This window comes from Oryctolagus cuniculus, chromosome 11, assembly GCF_051225735.1.
Source record: "Oryctolagus cuniculus isolate XC-2025 breed Fujian yellow rabbit chromosome 11, ASM5122573v1, whole genome shotgun sequence".
Classification (NCBI taxonomy): domain Eukaryota; kingdom Metazoa; phylum Chordata; class Mammalia; order Lagomorpha; family Leporidae; genus Oryctolagus; species Oryctolagus cuniculus.
In genome coordinates, this window is record NC_142877.1 from 5,841,914 (window position 1) to 5,857,890 (window position 15,977).

The window sequence follows — 15,977 nt, forward strand, 5'->3', positions numbered from 1 at the left end:
AATACGGCCTCTGGTCCCATGGTCCCATGCCATCTCAGAGCTCTGGCCCTTCCATCCAAATTCCAGCACAAGTGTGAGCTGGCAAAAACAGGGATGAAGGTCTCCTCAGAGAGACAGCCACGAAGTTCTGCACAGTGCTTGCTCACGTGTCCTCTGTCTGGAACTGACACATGGTCACGTTGGGTAAGTTGAAGGCTGGCATTGTGTTCCTCATTCTAGGAAGATGTGACCCGGTTCAAAACCGAGCTGCAGCTCCTGTAGAAGATGCGAGAATGGACAGTGGAGGCCATCTAGACATTTCCTCTAGATCCCTTGTTTCTGCTAAACTGCACATCAAACAATAAACAAAACCTATGGCATTCAGTCCTCATCTGCACCAGCTCTGGTTGCTGCAGGACCAAATTAACACACGTGTGTTGCATGGAAATTCATTAATGGGTAAAACAGAAAATCTGCCTAGTTTTCAAAGCTCTTTCTTCAGTGACCTGCCTCTCTGGGTTTCATTAACTAAAAAATCTTGTTGTGCCCTCTTAGTTTTATTAATTTGAAATTCCTGTTGTGAGAAATAGTTTTTCTTTTAACAATTGCAGGAGAATTAACTGGAACATCCTTCGAACATTCTTTATTAATGTTTGTCAAAGATCACCCTGGCTTCTCGCGCTGTGGGGTCACCTCTGTCATTACATTTCTGGCGCTGAACATTTGTCCTTCAATATTTGTCTCTCCCCTGCCCTGACTCCTGGAATGGAGTGGACTGCTTTGCTTTGATAGCAACTGTTGCTTGGCTTTGAAACATCAACTCTATGAGCTTTATCGTGGCTACGTGCAGTTGGGAGTTCTTACACACCAGCTGTGACCCAGTAATCGCTTTTCTTGCTCTAGTGCTTCCTGAGCAGACAGGGCAGGGACTTTGACATCAGCGACAGCTCTTAGTTGTCAGTGTGACCTTGGGCACTTCTCCTGAACATTATTTCCGATGACTTATTTTAATAACAGGCAGTTTACAACATGGTTTATTTTAAATGAGGTTATACAGCAATATGTCTCTCTTGATTTGGAGTTGCTTGGTTATTATTCCTCATTCAACTACTTATACATCCAGATTTTTCTTTTAGAATCGTTCAGCTGTATCTCAACCACCCACTGTTGAACTTTACTTTTTACTTCATTTATTAGCTCACTGTTGGCAGGAGAGGGCAGGCACGTTTTCCCCATCTTCCATGTGCCTCATCGTACCCTGTGTACTGTTTGTTTTTCTTTTAAGATTTATTCATTTATTTGAAAGAGAGGCAGAGAGAAAGAGGTCTTCCACCCGCTGGTTCACTCCCCAGATGGCCACAGCCACTGGAACTTCGCCGACCAGAAGCCAGGTGCTTCTTCTGGGTCTCCTACGTGGGTGCAGGGGTCAAGGACTTGGGCCATCTTCTACTGCTTTCCCAGACCATGACAGAGAGCTGGATTGCAAGAGGAGCAGCTGGGATGCGAACCTGAGCCTGTATGACATGCCAGCACCGCAGATATTGGCTTTACCTGCTGCGCCACAGCGCCGGCCCCAACCTTGCGCACTGTTAATGCGATGATTCCTGGAGGTCTTGGGTCATCAAGTTCTCAGTGTCCCGGCACACTGGCTGGCACACAGGGACTCAGTTGATGCTTGTTGAAAGAATGTGCGGATGGCTGAATGCTGATTAGTTGATATTTTTGGACAATTGAAAACTTTTAAGGTCATGACTCCCTTGCCTATAATTTGTTAATTAAAATGAACACTTATCGCCCTCCTGGGGACTGGTAGGTACATCATAGGCAAATTATTTGCCTTAAAGTTCCTTCCACTTTTGCATTTAAATAAAACCAAGGGATAATGCCTTGAACTAAAGCCCAACTCTAATGAATTCCCAATTAAATAGCTGGAACCTCTTTGGAAAGTGTGTGGCGTATAAACAAATTCATATAAAAAGAATTCCAATTATGGACAATGGTTAAAAATGAGATATTCTGTTTTAAGCTAGTTTTCTCATTATTACAATCTTATTATTTAGTTTTCTCATTAATAGAGAGTTATATATTCCATGTAGTGTTTTCCAGTTTTACTCTGATAATTCTTATTTTTGGCCCTGAGTATTAAAGGCAATCAAAGCTCATTGTAGAAAATGTTGGAAAAAATGAGAACAATACTTGTATAAAAGAAAAGAAAATACTGCTGTTAACTTCTTGGTAAACTTTTTATAATTATGTAAGAAAATTTGAAATTCTTCTGCATTTGTAAAATATTATTGAGAATACATTGTGTTTTGAGCTTTATTTTTATTTTGTTAGCATGAATTCAGAATTATTTACCCATGCCACCAAATATCCTTTGAAAATATTTTCCTGTGATTATCTAACATGACCTCACATGAATACATCATCTTCATTTAAGCACTTCTCATCTTTGCCATTTGTGTTGAATATCCTTGCACATACACATGGTTTTGTTTTCCTATCTCATAGTTTAAAACGAATAGATGCCCAGGGCTGGTGCTGTGGTGTAGTGGGTTAAGCCGTATCTCTCTCTCTCTCTCTCTCTCTCTCTCTCTCTCCCCACAAGTAAAATCAGTCAATCAACAAAATACATCTTTCAACTAAAATAGATAAATCTTTAAAAGACAATGAAAGATGCCAGCCCATCCCAGTGTAAGAGAATCCTATGGTGTTACACTGTTGCCATGGTTAAATATTGCCATGCTATGCAGAAAGATGACTAATTTGATGTATTAGTATTAGAAGCTTCTGTTTTTTAAAATAGACTGCCCTCTAAAATAATGAAGACCATAAGACACATCAGTTTTCAGAAGCCTGGGAGCCATTGCTTTATTGCACTGGAGAGTAGTTATGGATGTTATGAGAGCCCAAAAGAAATAGTTACTTTATGAAACACACAATTATTTATTTTTTTGAAATAATGATCCTTGCTCCTCTGCTGTTAATTCCTCAGAGAAAGCATGGAAGTGAAAATGTTTCTATTTATTTGGTCTTCCCATCACCCTCTACTATCACTAGTCATCTCATTTCTGTGTAAGTGTGTATAGAAGTGTGTTAATACCTTTCTTTTCTTCTTAAAATTACATACCAGATCTATGTCTGGTCAAAACATAGAAAGCAGGACATCTGGATTTTATTATAGCTTTGTGGAGTCTAGTGCAAACTGAACATCAATATGTTACAGCTATTTTTGTCTTACCCATAAAAAATAAGGGAAATGTTTTCCAAATTATTGTATGTGTGACTCCCTCAAGGCAAGGATACAGAGTGGTTTTGTTGATCATGATATAACCTTGCTCATGGACGGTGCTCCAGATATACTTAATGTGCAGTCAGAAACTCATATTCTTTTGTCATAGATGACAGAACCCCTTAAGAGGTTTAAGTTCACAGGAACATTCTCTGCATTTAAGGATATATTGTACATGAGGGTTCATGAATTAAATAGATGGGAAAGTTCAATTTTCAGTTTTGCTGAAAGGAAATACTTTCCAACAAGATAATTCATATGACCTCTTTTTCTCCATTCCCAAACCCACTTCAGTTTCCTTCCAAGTGCAGAACAACAAAAATAAGTGAAATCCAACTCCCCACTGATGGTCAGCTGGCCATTGGTGGTTTTCTTGCTTGTGTTCTCCTCTGAGCCTGATGGAGTCAGCACACACAGGGATGGACTCTTGGAAACCTGTTGGCTGTTTTAGGCCTTCAGCTGCCCTGTGTCAGTACAAAGCCTTTGGTTTAATTTCTTTCTTGCTCTGAACCAAGCATGGGGGTCTGGGTCTGGTCTGATGGTTCAAATGCAGTATCACTCTTGGTACCATATCGGTCCTACCTGGAGAGTTCTGAAAGGCCCACAGGACACCTATGTACTCAGCAGTATTTTTTCTCTACTCCCTCCTCTTTTCCTTATTTGTGTATCATCTTCAATGCCACATCACATGTAAGTTACTTAGCAGCATTTGGTTGGATGTTCTTGAGGACTTCTATCTATTCCACGCCCTTGACACTTAAGTACTCTGAGCACTTTTTATGAGCAAGACACAGGAACTAAGCCCTGCCACATCTCTACTGGGAATCACACAGTCAAGTCCTCAACCAAATCTGCCTGCAACTGCTACCAGTGTCAGTGTCTCAGTGGTGATGTATGTGGCACTATGAGACTGTGCAATAGGACCTTTGACTCAAGGAGGAGGAGAAGGCAGATTTCTCCAGAGGCCCTGGCGCATTGGGGGAATGAGGGCCATTCACAGAGGAAGCCCAGAGAGGAGGGAAAGGGATGCACTGAGGCTGGCGTGGTGAGTGGGAACAGGCGTTGGTTGAGAGCAATGGAGAGTGACTGAAATATTTGAACTGGAGGGTGACCTGTCTAGTTTCACCTTTGAAAAGAAAGTGTCTTGTAGAAAATTTCAAACTTGGAAAAATACAGAAAACATCTGATGAAGCTCAGTCAACTAACTTTCTCCAATTCATGGACAATCATGTCTCACCTGTTTCCTAACACACATTCCCCTGCCTATTGTCACATTGATTTGAAATAGATCTCAGACATCCTATCAGTACATCACAGAGTGCAAGGGGCTTCAGAGGTTTATGGAAGAAAGGTAATTCAATGACAAGTTTACTTTGGTGTAAAAATTTTTAAATCCATGTGCACATTTCTTCATTATGTACATTTTAATGAACTTTTTGAAGACTCTATGTATTTCTAAATGCCAAAGTCTAGCTCCAAAATATAAGTAGGAGTATGTTTTAAAAAAAAAAGCCCAGAATTGTAAAATATAATCAAACATCCAACCAGTGTTTAAATTTTTTCCCACTTGTATTGTTTGTGTGTGTGTGTGTATCCGTATAGTGTCTTCAGATTGGGTTCCAAATAGGGTTTACACATTGCGATTATTGGTATCTTTCTTTTTATTTAGTAAATATAAATTTCCAAAGTACAGTTAATGGATTACAATGGCTTCCCCCCCATAATTTCCCTCCCACTCACACCCCTCCCATCTCCCGCTCCCTCTCCCATTCCATTCACATCAAGATTCATTTTCAATTATCTTTATATACAAAAGATCAATTTAGTATATATTAAGTAAAGATTTCATCAGTTTGCACCCACACAGAAACACAAAGTGAAAAATACTGTTTCAGGACTAGTTATAGCATTACTTCACATTGGACAACACACTAAGGACAGATCCCACATGAGAAGTAAGTACACAGTGACTCCTGTTGTTGACTTAACAATTTGACACTCTTGTTTATGGCATCAGTAATCTCCCTAGGCTTTAGTCATGAGTTGCCAAGGCTATGGAAGCCTTTTGAGTTCGCCAACTCTGATCTTATTCCGACAGGGTCATAGCCAAAGTGGAAGTTCTCTCCTCCCTTCAGAGAAAGGTACCTCCATCTTTGATGACCCGTTCTTTCCACTGGGATCTCACTCACAGAGATCTTTCATTTAGGTCTTCTTCTTTTTTTTTTTTTTTTCCCCCAGAGTGTCTTGGCTTTCCATGCCTGAAATACTCTCATGGGCTCTTCAGCCAGATCCGAATGCCTTAAGGACTGATTCTGAGGATTATTGGCATCTTTCTTAGATCTCTCTTAATTGATATATTCTTCTACTATCTGTGTGTTTATTCCTTGCAGCTTACTTTTAAAACACGTCACTGATGCTGTTTCATTCCCCGCTGTCTGAGTTTTGATTAGTGTATTTCCACCATGCTTTAACGTGTTCCTGTGCCTTTTCTGTGCTTGCTTCCATTGGGCAGTTAGATCCCAAAAGGCTCGTTCTACTGCAGGTTTCTTTAAGCAAATTGACTTCATAGATAGTGCTCTGACCACTAGGAAACATAATTTTCATCTCCCTCGCTTTCAGTGATATTAGCAGCCACTGATGGTCGGGATCTACTTTCCAATCTGCCAGAGTTTTCAATAGTGATGCTTGAACTCTGCCATTTCTTCTTCATTTATTTTGGAATAGAAATTTCCTCAACAGCTGCTTGCTCAGTTACTCTGAGGTCAGGGCACATAAAAGGGTCAGAGGATAAATTGTTTCCTCTTTCCCTTAACATTCTGAAAATACTGAACCAGTTCCCCAAATCCCTCAATTGAGGGATTTGACAATTTTCACTTGTAGTTTATTTTATTTTTAAAAAGACTTATTTATTTGAAAGCTAGAGTTACACAGAGAGAGGTGGAGATCCATATTTCCTCTGTTGGTTCATTCCCCCAAATGGTCACAATGGCCAGGTCAAAGCTAGGAGTCTGGAACTTCACCCGGGTCTTCCACATGAGTGGCAGGGATAAATGTAGTTGGTCATCTTCTGCTTTCTGAGGTTCATTATTAGGGAGTTAAATGGGAGGTAGAACAGCTGGGACTCAAATTAGCACTCATGTGAGTTGATAGTTTCGCAGGCAGTGGCTTACATGATGCTAGCCCCTGATTTCACTTGTAGAATGAGCATAACTTCATAGCTTTAAATTGTTTTTTTTTTTTTTTCATCAATTGGCTTTATTATGTCCACAGATCAAGAAGCAAAGTCTACACTGGTTCATAGGACTTTTGAGGATCACCATCTAGAATATAAACCATCTGGAATTCCACAGCAAGATGTTAGAAAGGAGGAACAAAGGGAGGTGAAATCCTGTGGTTTGCCTCTCCTCTATTGGCTTCCTGAGATATCCATTCATCAAAGGGCCCAAGAGTGGTCAGGCACGGGGACAAAGGAGGCAGGTTCAGACTTGGAGGATTGTATATCCATTTCTGTGATGTTTAAGTTACAATAAATTTAGGTGGTGCAAAAGAATCCCTGCTTATGTTCTGCTTCCCTGGGTAAACAGCCAGGGTGCACCTTGTCTGGGTCCCGTGCTCGGGAAATCTCCAGGCTGAACTCAAGGTGGTGGTCCTGGCAGCACTCCCATTAGAGACTCAGACTCTGTTTCTAAGAACTTACTTTCTTGTCATGTAGGACTGGAGCCCTAAGCTTCCAGGGGCTCCCCGTGTTCCCTGCCATGTAGAAATCTCCAAATCATTATCATTTTCTTCAAAGCCATTAGGGTGTCTCTGGCTTGCATATGCTCTGAAAGGGCTTGCCATATTGGGGTGAAACAACTCAGGACAGTCCCCCTGTTGATTAAGTTAATTATTCTGATTGAGACTTTTGATTAAAATGTTCTCACCATTCCACCAAATGTAACTTAACAAAGGGAGTATCATCAATAGGACAGATCCCTGCATAACCTGACTGACCCAGCTCCCCCAACTCCTCCTTGCAGTTCTCTGGATAATAAGAACACAACTCTAAGAGACAAGGGGAGAAGTGTCCAGAAGAACCCAGGCACTGTCCTCACTCCTCCCAGCAAAGAGTCCTTTGTAACATTTGAGCTCAGTGAGCTGTTACCTAGGGTATGGGAGGTATCTTCAAAAACTCCCTGGAAAATGTGAGTTATGAAAACTATGCATAAATTTCAAAAATTTTTGTATCTCCATCATCAACATACACAGCAGAGTGTTGGAGATTGTATACATGCCCTACTCTTAGAAATGCCCAGCCTCCTCCACCAGCAGCATCCACAGTGCAATGGTTGCCTCTGACAAGCCTACAAGGATGCCCAAAGCCCATGGTTCATACTATGGTTCACTCTTATTTATTTTTCTTTCCCAGTGTTACTGAAGTATAATTGACAAATAAAACTTGTGCCTACAAATCTTTGAGGTTGTACTCACAGTTTAATGCATGTTGGCTCCGTTGCTTAACATTGATAGTTTTCCACATAATAAAGAAGTAAAAACAAGTCCTCAAGTCAGCTGCTACAAAGAAACAGACTCATAAATAATTAAATGAGCTCTACCACTTTGATGGGTGGTTTTTACACAGATCGTAAGTCAGTCATTGAGCTTAAAAGACTTGTACTTAAATCTAAATTTACAGAAGCCATAAATTTGCTTTTCCAAGATAAATACTTGTTTTAATAGCACATGTTCACGGGTTTTCTTTGTTGAAGAGTTCATTCTAAAAATAAAAACATGTGAACAAACCTTTTCATTGTTTTAGGGAAATTGGAACAGATGCTATAGTGAGTAATTTTAATAAGAGCAATGGCATAATTAGTAGGAGCCCCAGTTGATAAAATATCTGTTTAATTTAAGCAATTGGTGTGCTACTTTTAAAATAATCAGATTAAAGTTAAGTACAGTAGTTGGAGTTATTTTTATGTGCATTTTAGCGCCCTATATAATACAATGATATAATATTCAAGCCTTTGCTATGAAGTCCTGGGGAGATTGCTTGAGTCTGGTAGCTCCACTACAGGATGTCACACCCACTCCTGACATTTTCCACACTCTGCTTTTATCCATTTGAAGCACAGGCAACATAAAAGAGACCATGGCGTAGTCCAGAAAAAGGGTAGCATGATTTGTGTAAATTGACCTAAAACAATTGGTTCAATTTTAAAAAAAAAAAATTGCTGGAAATCTTCAATTGTTAGAGGTAGAATTATCTATAAGTCATTACCAAAATTGTGCTCCAGGGTAACATTAAAATGAACATAATTTTGCACTGAATTATGAGTGGGTACACACACACGCACACAAAGGGGCCTACAAGTTATCCTATAATCTCAACCAAGTCCCAATTCTCTACACTAGGGCAACTCATTTTTAGCACACCTGAATGGACTGGATAGATCATTGTTGGGAGCTATTCTATGATGTTCAGGGTATTTGATGTCTTCCCTGGCTTTTTTTTTTTTTAACTTATTTGACAGAGTTAGACAGTGAGAGAGACAGAAAGGTCTACCTTCCGTTGATTCACCCCCCCACCCCCAAATGGCTGCTACAGCCAGCGCTGCGCTGATCTGAAAACAGAAGCCAGGTGCTTCCTTCTGGTCTCCCACGCAGGTGCAGGCACCCAATCACCTGGGCCTTCCTGGGCCACAGCAGAGAGCTGGACTGGAAGAGGAGCAGCCAGGACTAGAACCCAGCTCCCATATGGGATGCGGGTGCCAAGGGCGGAGGAGTAGCCAAGTGAGCCACGGTGTCGGCCCCTGTCTTCCCTGGCTTCTGACCATTAGATGTCAACCACAGCTGTTCCTGGAAGTTGTGGTAATCAAAAACTCCTCCAGATGTTGCCGAATGTCCCCTGGTAAGAAGATTGTCCTGATGGAGAACTGCTGATGTAGTTGAAGTTCCCAGTCATTTGATTATCATTTAGCACTGGAGGATCCTGTAGGCTTTAAAACTCACACCTGTAGCCATTAGACCACAAATACACATCTTCCCCTCCTCTTGATTTTCCCCACACATGTCTTAAAATGACTGGCACAGAGTGCTGGCTGGTTCTTTCTGGTACTCTTGCTATGTACTCTGTCTTGTCTTTCCATAACATAACCCTTACTTTCTTTGTAAATGTATTGTTTTCCAACCCAGACTCGAAGCTCTCTAAGAGTAGGACATAGTCTGGCTCCTGGCTATATCACCAGTATCTGTCCCCAGTGTACTAGCAATGATAGTAATAGCAACAGATATTAAATATTGGCTTTGTGATGGCCATGAATTTAACAGCTTTATGTATGCTCACTCACTGAATCCTAATAATGCTCCATGAGTTAAGAATTATTAATCAGACCCATTTTATAGAAATGGAAACAGGTACAGAGAAGGTAAGGTAGTTGTCCATGGTCACAGAGCTACTTGGTGGAAGAATATTGACTCCATAGAGTGTGATTGCAGAGCCTGTGTGTTTAACTTCTAAGTGGCAAAGTAGATCAATGAATACATAGCAGGAATAAGTGATTGTGCAGAATGGCTGGCGATGGCGGGGAGGCTGTATATGGAATTCAATAATTATCCTATAGAGTAAATCAACACTGGGAAGCAGATGGTGCTGAGCGGTGATCAGCCCAGAATTGAGCAGCTGTTCTGGGTTAGAGAAAGGGACGCAGCAACTGTGGGTGTTCAGCAGATGCCTGTTCTGAGCCCTCATGCTGGGATTCAGAGGCTGTATCTGCTGAGTCAACCCAAGGGCTGTCTAGTCATCGGATCATCATAATCTGGCTGTTGCAGCCATGCAAAATCGGAACTTCCAGAAGTGTCCAGATCCTAATCTCACTCGTAAGGGGAATTCTTCTGTTACTGTACCTAGAGAGTTTTTGAGTATTTTTAAAATTTTTCAGATTAAACACACGGGAACAGTCTGTACCAGGACATGGGTATAAATCTCTGTCCTGCAGGTGGCAATCTTCTAATTTGCTGAATGTAACGTATTCATGAGACTCTCCTTTGGTTTCTTCGTTCAGTGACTGATTTTGCTCCAGGGTTGCAGAGGGGCTCTTGGGACAAACACCCTTTTGAGAGCTTTTCAACAGTAATTTCTTTCTAGAGCGGTCCCTTCTGCTTGGTGGCATTTTAACATGCTCCATCACATGAGGAACAAATATTTCTTTCCTCTTGAATTTTTTAATACAAACTGGACAGGTATAAACTCCATCTTCCATATGCATCTTAGAATGATGAAGAATCCTGGCCTCTATACATTCCCGCTTACACAACAAACAGAAAAACTTATACTGAAGCCACCTCTGGTATCTTTCAGAAGAACCAATGGGCTTTTTGTCTCTTTTCTCCTTATGCTGATCTGTCAAATCTCTTCTTCTATATTGTTTATCTTCTTTACTTTCATCATAGTCACTGAGAAAGGACTCTAAAACATCTGTGTCATTAATTACTTTGCAAGTTTCCACCTGCCTTTACCAAGAATCAAAGACTCAGAAACTGGGCAGCATAGTTCAGGGCAAGAAAACACTGTAAAAAATGCAACCCATGTCCCAAAAGAGAATTTTAGGAAGCATTCACAGCCCAGGTCATTTGATTTGAAGACTTACAAGCCTATGGGATTTGAATCTTCATTTCTGAAATTTATTCAGGAAAGTGAAGAGAAAGAAGATGATTTTGATGATTGGGAGCCTTCAGAGCACTTAACATTAAGTAATTCTTCACAGCCCAGCAATGACTTAACAGGGAGTGTTATGGCAAATAATTTGGTGAATGACAATGACCCTGATGTTAACATACCTCATTCTTCCAGTGACTCTACAATTCATGAGAACCTGACTGCAATCCCACCTTTAATAGTAGCTGAAACCACAACAGTTCCTTCCTTGGAGAACCTGAGGGTCGTTTTGGACAAAGCATTAACAGACTGTGGAGAGCTTGCCTTAAAACAGCTTCATTATCTTCGGCCAGTGGTTGTCCTTGAAAGATCTAAGTTTTCCACACCAATTTTAGATTTATTTCCAGCAAAAAAAACAGATGAGCTTTGTGTAGGAAGTTCCTAAATAACAATTTTGTTTTAGAAACAGACTGGCTCTAACATTGCAACATGGGACATTTGCCAACTTGAACAAAGGCTGAGAACCAGCCCCACTGTTGTTTAGGGTAGAATAGGCTGTGTATTTACATGAATGTATAATATCTATGTCAGCAGTATTGGCTGAGTCCATTAGCTCTCCAGTTGGTTTATTGATTGGGTTTTTTGTTTGTTTGTTTATTAAAAAAAGAAATGGAACTGTACTCTTGTTTGGTGCTAATTAATACATCAAAATATACTGGGGCTTCCTTTTTCAAATTACATGTGCATGATTGTATATGGAACAAATACTAGGGTCCCAGGGTGGGAGGGCTAGGGAAAGGGATATGGAGTTCTTACTTGACTTGAATGTGCGCCTGAGGGTGCTTTGTGTAATATATTGTACACTACAGCATCTTATATTTTTTGAGTTGAGTTTCAATAAATTACAATTTTTCACCCAAAAAAAAAAAATTTTCAGATTAGTGTAGGGGAATCTGTACAGTATCTATAATATCTGAAGACAACCAAAATCTGGATGAATTCTGAGAGCACTAAGAACCAGCTGGTCTTCAGTTCTAGTCTCCCAAGAGCCTTCACTGTGGGACATGGCGTTGGCTCAGTATTGATAGTGGATCACATTTGCTGATGACCAAACATTAGTGAGCAGCCACACTGCCCAAGAAACCAGGCAATGGCACAATGGCCCCACTCACCATGATTTTTAAAGATCTGTCTATTTATCTATCCATCCATCCATCCAGCTATAAGGCAGCAAGAAAGAGAAAGAAGGAAGGAAGGAAAGAGAAGAGAGATCCTTCATTTATTGGTTAATTCTCTAAATGGCCACAACAGCCAGGTCAGGGTCAGGCTAAAACCAAGGTCCAGGAACTCCATCTGAGTCTCCCACATGGCTGACCCGAGTGCTTGGGCCCTCTTCCACTGCCTTCCCAGGTTCATCAGCAGCAAGTTGTATGGGAAGAAAAGTGGGACTCAAACCAGACTGTCACAAGTCACAGCTCAACCCACTGCACCAAAACACTGGCTCTCATTATTTTTGACTCTTATTTTTATAATTATTTTAAAATATACAAACAAGGCATTACAGCCTTGTTCTTTTTTTATCTTATCCCTGAGATAAAGTAGTTACTACTACTTGCCTTGCTTGAAATTCAAGGATTTAACAAATTAAGTAGATTAATAGTCAAGCCAAGAAATTAAAATGAGCTCATGATATTTATGCCAAATGTGAGCCCCTAATGATTTATAATATATTATAATTGAATTCAGCAATATTTGTATCATGGTGCTTCTCAAACTTCTCTGCTGAAGTCACTTGAGAGAATAAAGTTGGTTCCAGAGAAAGTAATTCTAGGGGCAGGAGAAAGCTGCTAAGGGATGACAGAAATGACTTTGAGCCCTCCGGTTCCATCTTCAGCCTAGGGAGCTCAGGCCATTCCAAAGCAATGAACATGTTGTGCACTTACAACAAATAAGATGTGGAAATATATTGATATTCATAATCCACCGAAATATACTGCTGTTTGGAGAATAGCTTGCACATTGATACAGTTTGAGGAGTAGAGATGCATGCTGAGAACAACACAAAGACTAAGAAAGTGTGGTCCTTCCACTAAAAGTACTTATATGTGATATTGATACATTCCATGATTGAATATTTGGTCCTGAGATCAAGGATTTAAATGCAGCATCTCATTCATTGAATGTTCATCATAACTCTGTGAGGTTTTTATGTTTAAGATTATTCTTCTTTGGATGAGCTGCTTCAAACTTAGAGCACCTGGACAGCTTGCCAAAAGCATCAAAGCCAAAAAGTGGTCGAACGAGGATTTGGACCCAGAAATGCTGGTAGTAGAGACCAGCGCTATGTGCAGGGTTCCTCACCCTCAGTCTGATGAAAATAGAATTCATTTAGATATGGAGAAAACAACACAAAAATCGATGTTAACTTTCCAAATCTCCTTTTAAATATCTATTAAGTCACAATGATCTTATTGTGAAATACATACATTTTAAGTATATTGTTTGAGCTTTGGCAAAGGCAAACACATGTAATTCATACCATGTCAAGATATAAACCAGTGTAGACACCTCAGAAAGTTTCCCCTTCTGATAGAACTCATCCCAGGCAACCCTATACACCTGGTGAGTCAACCAGTGTTCTCATTTCTGTCATAATAGATGCATTTTACCTGTTCAAAGACTTCCTATAAATAGATCCATACAATATGTACTCTATTGTCTCTGGTCGCTTTCCCTCGGCATACCATTTTTAAGATTTTTCAGTGGAGTTCTGTGTGTCAGTAGTTCACTCCTTTGTATTGCTGGATCCATTCTCTTCTGTTTCTTCACAAACAGGGGGAGCTTTTATCTGGCTGTGGGGTTTAGAGGGAAACTCAATGGCAAGGAGTCTATAGGTCTCCAATGCTTACTATGTTATGGCTATCTTCTGCTGGACTGACCTGGTGTGTTTCTGCAAACATTCCTGTTGGTCTCTTCTCCGCGAGCCTAGACACTTGGCTATAGCAGCTAATTAGAAGAAAGACGGATGTGCAGTCTAAAGATTTGTGATGGTTTGTACCCGAGAGAAGCTGATTGCTTGCACGGTTCCTTGACACTGATGTGCGTCCAGTAATCATGTTCCATATTTCATGTTAAGCAACTGAATCCATTAAGTCTTCATGTTGGAAAATGTATGTACCAGGCAAATGAAATGACAGAAAAGGCAAAGTGCCTGGAGTTGTGTTTAGGTCTGGTGTTGCCAGCCTATTGCTCGGTTGGCTGGGGCCTGGAAGGACTGTGCCCTGTCCTTGATGGCTTTACCTTCCCTCACGTCCTTGCCATCATTTTCAAGACTAAAGAGGAACCCTGGTGAACAAGATTTCAGGACATTGCCAAAGGCATCTCACTGAGATGAGATGGGAAGGTTTGGGCATTCGCAGTGTCTCAGAGATGGGGAGCTGCTGGAGAAGGAGAATCAACAATTAAGTTGCCTTCATTAAGCTACAGCTCCTGTAGTGGAGGAGTGGGCAGTGCTGCTGGACGAAGAAGTTCGTTCAAATTGGAGAATTTGTGAAAGCCACAGTGAGGGGTTTATATTTAATTTCGTAGGCACTGGGAAGCCATCCTGAGCCCAGAACTGCGAGCTGAACAGCCCTTGAGGACACATCATTTGGCAGAAGCAAGTGTTATTGTTAAAACCTGTGCCATGGCAGCACACAGCCCTGAGAAGGAAGGTGTGATTTCACTTCTTTCTAGAAGAATGGCTTTGGCTCCTTTTCCTGTTTGTGTGCACCTGTGTGTGTGTGTGTGTGTGTGTGTGTGTAACAAACCTAACGCTAGCTGCTTTGCAGGTCTTAACCTTTCTGTGTTCAGACCTTTAAGTTTATTCTATTCCATTCTTAAACCCAGGCACAAGCAAACCCAATTATGCTAGTAATAGCTTTGGATTAAATTATATTAACTATTAAGAGAACATCATTTATACATAGTCAGCATATTTAATTCTTGTTATGGGGAAATCACTGAATTGCTAACTTGATATTAAAAACCTGAGAGGAAACAAATCTGCATGAAATAATCAAATCACATTTGCTTTGAGACCCAGATAGGTTGCAGGTAGTGGAATTAGAGAAACAAGCTGTCAATGTCATTTCAAATCAGCAAATGGTAATCAAGGAAAAAAAGTTGTCTCAGTTGGAGACAACTTGTGTATTTAGTGTTGCAGTGTCATTAAAATGAGAAGGTTCACTTTTGTCTCCCCCAAAGATATCAGAGGAGAAGCAAACTAGATTCTTCCTGTTTGGGATAGTCGTGAATGAGGATTAGTGAAGACCTTTAGGAAGTTTAATTAGCGCATGCTGCTAGACTATTTTCCTTGTAGAAAGGCCAGGAGTTGGGGCTGGTGTTGTGGTGCAGTGGGTTAAAGCCCTGGTCTGCAGCGTTGGCATCTCCTATGGTCCACTTCTGATCCAGCTCTCTGCTAAGGCCTGGGAGAGCAGTAGAAGATGGAGTCCTTGGGCTGCCTGCACCCATGCGGGAGACCTGGAAGAAGCTCCCGGCTCCTGGCTTTGGATTGGCACAGCTCCAGCCATTGCAGCCATCTGGGGAGTGAACCAGCAGACGGAATGCCTTTCTCTGTCTCTCTCTGCCTCTCTGTAATTCTGCCTTTCAAATAAATAAAGAAATAATTTTTTTAAGGAAAAGGCCAGGAGTAGTGAAGAGTGCTGCCTTGGTGCCAAGTTAATTTTGGTATGAGTTCTGGCTGCGTGATCCTCGCCTGTTGCTTCCCAGCATTGTACCCGTGAACCAGGTGCAACAGTGGCACCATATGTGCTGCCTCCTGAGACTTTGGTGATACATAAAGGAGACAGAAATAGCAGTGTGGCTAGTCCATAGTAAACACTCTATAAATATCGATTATTGCCACCATCACAAGAATTTTTAGGGGTTAAACTTGATTGAATGCTGAAAAGTTTGGAAAGAGTTTTCCTCTACATAGGGTGGAGTCCAGCAGATAGTCTCACAGTAATGGGATGATATTTCGAGGCTCTGATTGGGCTATTGTTTAGGAATGCATAATTTCTTTTTCAG

General features: G+C 40.9%; 1 pseudogene across 1 annotated transcript; it reads left to right on the plus strand.

Annotated features, from left to right (window-relative positions):
• Window positions 1-10,728: 10,728 nt before the first annotated feature.
• LOC138844255 (zinc finger protein Rlf pseudogene) lies at window positions 10,729-11,837 on the plus strand (annotated as a pseudogene). Its single transcript, XR_016217014.1, has one exon. The product of XR_016217014.1 is annotated as a zinc finger protein Rlf pseudogene (transcript).
• Window positions 11,838-15,977: the final 4,140 nt, after the last annotated feature.